This window comes from Megalops cyprinoides, chromosome 9 (assembly GCF_013368585.1).
Source record: "Megalops cyprinoides isolate fMegCyp1 chromosome 9, fMegCyp1.pri, whole genome shotgun sequence".
Classification (NCBI taxonomy): Eukaryota; Metazoa; Chordata; class Actinopteri; order Elopiformes; family Megalopidae; genus Megalops; species Megalops cyprinoides.
The window spans coordinates 1,648,977-1,653,656 of record NC_050591.1 but is presented as its reverse complement, the minus strand read 5'-3'; the positions used below and the strand labels follow the sequence as shown (position 1 = coordinate 1,653,656).

Genomic DNA, 4,680 nt, shown 5'->3' with positions numbered 1-4,680 from the left:
CAGCAGGATAGGTTTGTGCAGGTTTCAACTGGTTTGTAAACAAAGGGTCTGTGAGAGGTGGGGGTGGTGTGTACAGGCAAACAAAGGGATGGACAAAAGGATGTGCAAAGAGATGTGGCCCTTTTTAACAGAGGATGTGGGAAATGTTAGTCTCCTGTGTCCTCTACAAACTAGCAATGAAACAAGGCATTTGTTCACCACCAGATGAACAGCAATGAGAGGATCCTATGTCCGAATCACTCCAGAGGAGGTGTTTACATACATCTACTGATGTACTTGGACACATCATCAGTGAAGTACCTGGCATCCTCGGGGATTTCGGGTCTTTCAACTTCAGACCCACCTCTGCCAGGCGATCTGACTGGGAGTGATCAGCTCCCAGCCTGTGTCCAAGTAGCGTTAGACCACGGCTTGTCCCTCATGATCCACAGCCACCTTGAGGCCTTCTCCGCCGCTTCTGAGGCTCTCCTGATGGCTTTATTTCTGCGGGCACCAGTTATGCCCAGGAGAAAGTAGACCTTACACAGAGATTTCCCTGCAAAGCCCCTCCCTCCCACTTCTATGGGCATACACCGTGCTCACCACCCCCTCTTGTGGCATTCCTCCATGAGCTCAGCATATTTCCCCCTCTTTCTCTCACTGGCCTCCTCCATCCTCTCCTCCCATGGAACCGTGAGTTCCAGCAAGACTACTTGCTTTGTTGTTTCTGAGCTCAGGATGATGTCTGGTCTCAACGACGTCTCCATGATGTACTCGGAGAATTTAAGTTGCTTCCCAAGAGCCACCCTCATTTGCCAGTCCTGAGCTGTACTTAGGAGGCCTGCTTGGACTTTGGGTCAAGGAATGGGAGGGTCGCCTGCTCGAATAAACATGATTACACGTCTTGCTGGTTGGAGCCGTTTGACCTGGTCGATGGTGCTGCAGATGGATTCAGCGATTACTTTGAGTACCTGGTCATGACGCCACCTATAGCGTCCCTCCGCAAGTGCTCTTGGACAGCTGCGGAGTATGTGTTCCAAGCTCCCTTTTCCTGGGCACAGGGGGCATGATGGTGATTCTGCCTTGCTTCAGCAGAAGAAGTTAGCTGGGCTGGGCAAAACGTCATAGACAGACTGAATGAGGAATTTCACGCGGGAGGACTCTGCATTCCATAGTTCTGACCATGAGATCTTACAGTCCATCACCTCTTCCCATCTAGTCCAGGCCCCTTGTTGCCGCAGACCCACAGACTTGCTCATGCGCAGCTCCTCGACCATAGCTCTTACTTCTTGCTGGACCAGGTCACGCCTTTCTTTGCCCTTGGCTTTGGCGTAGTTAGGAGTTGGTATCATGCTTAGGCCAGCATGGCCTGTTGCCACAGGCTCCCCCACCACTCCTTAGTCGTGCTTCCGCTTGGTCCACTGAATGTTTGGCGCTCAACTTCCTTCCGGTTCTCACTTCAATCCCTGCCTTCGAGATTTTTGGGTCACTTGACTCCCTGAATAGCAGTACCTCCCTGGCACGAGTCACCATGAACTCCTCACTCAAGCTTTTAAGACTCAGCTTGTTCCTGTTACCATAAAGGGCAATGCTGCTTAAGCTCCTTGGCAACCCCAACCATATTCGGAGATGGCTGCTGATCTTTCTCTCCATCCCTTCCATGGTTGACAATGGGAACTCATACACCAGCAGTGGCCAGAGGACCCTAGGCAGGATGCCATGCTGGTATATCCACGCCTTAAACTTTCCTGGCAAACCGATTTGTCCACAGCTGTCAACCACCCTTCTAGCTCTTTAATTGCTGTTGAAATGGCAGTGGTGTCTCTCAAGGTGGAGTCAAAGTATTTCCCAAGGCTCTTCACAGGTTTTTCTGTGACTGATGGAATGCAGGTACCTCAAAGTGTGAAGCAGAACTGGTCTGACACTTTGCCTTTCTTCAACACCAGAGACCTGGACTTTGCTGGTTTAAAACACATCCGAGCCCATGTGATCAGTCTCTCCAAGCCTTGGAGGATCCATCTAGTTCCTGGAACTGATGAAGTTGTTATAGTAAGATTATCCATGAAGGCTCGAATAGGGGGCTGCCGCACTCCAGATTTGGTTCTTGGGCCTCTGCACTCCACTTCTGCCAACTTGGCTAGCATGTTCATAGCCAGGGAAAAGAGAATCACAGAGATGGTGCACCCTGTAATGATTCCCTTCTCAAGTCTGTGCCACTCAGATGTTACAGTCCCAGAAGAGAACCTCACCCGGAAGTTGTTGTAGTAGTCCATGAGGTTCTTGATTTTGCTCAGGACATGGTGCAGCACCAGAGCCCTTTCCACTAGCTTGTGAGGTATGGAGCCATAAGCATTGGTGAGGTCCAACCACACTACTGCCAGGTCTCCTCTCCCTTCATGTGCCACCCTGATCAGCTGTGTCACCACTCCACTGTGTTCGACACAACCTGGAACCCCTGGAATCCCACCTTTCTGTACTGAAGCGTCAATGTACTGGTTCTGAAGGAGGTACTCTGTCAGCCGCTGGGCAACAATACTAAAAAAATAACTTGCCCTCGACACTGAGCAGAGAGATGGTTCTGAACTCTTCGATGTTAGTTGAGTTCTCCTCCTTTAGCACCCATATACCTTCTGCAAATTTCCATTGCCATGCCACCTTTCCCCTCCTCCAGATGGCCTTCAGGATCTTCCACAGTTGGTAGGCAAGCTTGGGGCACCTCTTGTACACTAGATATGGGACTCCGCTGGGTCCAGGGGCGGACCTGCTTCTTGCAGCCTTCACCACCGACTGGAATTCCTTCCAGCTGGGCTCTTTCAAGTTGAAGTTGGTGGTTGGTTCCGCACACCCCGAGATCTTCTTCTCGTGCCGCATCACTGTAGGTGCTCTGCAGGTGGCAGTCCATTTCTTCTTTGGAGCAACTGAGGTCGCCACTACACTTTTGACCCAACAGCTGTTTAGTGAACCCAAAGGGGTTCGCGATAAATGCTGTGCGCTTTCTGGCTCTCTCTTTCGCTCGCCTTCTGTGCCACTCCGCCCTACGGAGGATCCTATGTCCGAATCACTCCAGAGGGCAGGGTTATGATTCAGATTTACATAGAATTAAAAAGCATCTTTGAGACAAGGTATGAATTACATGTAGCCATGTGCCTTTTATCCCTGACATCTTTAAAGCCTACTTTTACATACTTAGTGTGTTGAATACAAATTTCATTGTTAGACAAGACAACCGAAGGACAAACTTTTTGATCTAAGTGTTTTTGCATGTTTCATGTATCCAGTGTTACTTTTTCCTGTGCACTTTTTCCAAGAACAAAATATGATAATTTCTACAAACATTTTGGTGAATGAGGCCCAGTAAGTTGAGTACATTCAGTATTTTTCTAAATCTCTGTTTTTTAAGGTTGGACTTTTTATTTTGGTGTGAGCATTTTGTGTTGTTTGTTATGATTTGTTTTTTTTTTCACTTTTGTTGCACCAGTTCAGCCAGGGTGTAGATTCACCCCTTTTCTGGAAGAAAACTATTTTCCTACATGAGAGGATTGTTGATGACAGATTTTGAACCTTGCTATGCTGTGCTTGTCTCTGTCCTCCACTGTAGCTCTCAAAGGTGTTGTAGTAGCATAGAGCAATGAGTGGAAATAAAATTATTCACCTTAAAATGAACTCTCTCCACTGAGGGAGACACAGAGAGAAACCACCACAGGAAAATACTCCAGGGTAATCCAATACAAAACAAATGTATCGTGTGACTAAACTACTCAAATATGGTTTAACTGTCTCCAAGCATCATTTGTGCACTGGGCGGCAGTGTAGCATAGTGGTTAAGGAGCAGGACTCGTAACCGAAAGGTTGCAGGTTCGATCCCCGCTGGGACACTGCTGCTGTACCCTTGGGCAAGGTACTTAACCCACAATTGCCTCAGTAAATATCCAGCTGTATAAATGGATAACATTGTAAAACAACTGTAACCTATGTAAGTCGCTTTGGATAAAAGCGTCTGCTAAATGAAGAAATGTAAGTGTAAAATTAAAGGAAAGATCCTTCTCTTCAGCACGGTGTTTATGATACTATTCAATATATCATAAACACCGTGCTGAAATAATTATCCAACTTCCTATTATTATTGATTGTGGTAGCATTCATAATCTTTTTTGTAGACCCCTTATGCAATACAACTATATTCGTTAGAATATATTTGTACTTAATGTCCATTGATACAGATCCATATTTTCCAAACCAATTCAGGTTAAGCACCATTAGCAGTGTCCTTATTGGAACATTGCTCAAAAGGCCAATAGTACTGCCCCAGTGGGAATCTTTGGGGTTCAGGTGACTGGACACTGCTGTAGAGGAGATGGACACATATCTGCAACCAAAACCAAGTTATTTACAATGCTTACTCCTGGCATCATCAGAATGTATATGGCCCTGGTCATCTGGTAAGGAGAGGATTGGGCTCTGCATGACTCCTTTCTCTTACCAGGCCATAAAAGAACCCCAAGCCATCTGTAAATGGACTTTGTAACATTGCTCTTGATTTAAGAAAAACACAAACATCCTTGCACAGCCAGGCTTGTAATGCCTCTGAGACACTTGGCACCTGAAATGTGAGCCCCAATTGGGTCACACACAGTTCCCCTACATAACTGATGGTCTGTGTGAGGAAGTCTAACATCCCCTATATCTGGCCATTTCTCCATC

General features: G+C 46.9%; 1 pseudogene; it reads right to left on the bottom strand.

The window, feature by feature from the left end:
* Positions 1-371: 371 nt before the first annotated feature.
* On the bottom strand, positions 372-4,467 carry LOC118782874 (annotated as a pseudogene).
* Between the last annotated feature and the right edge of the window lie 213 nt (positions 4,468-4,680).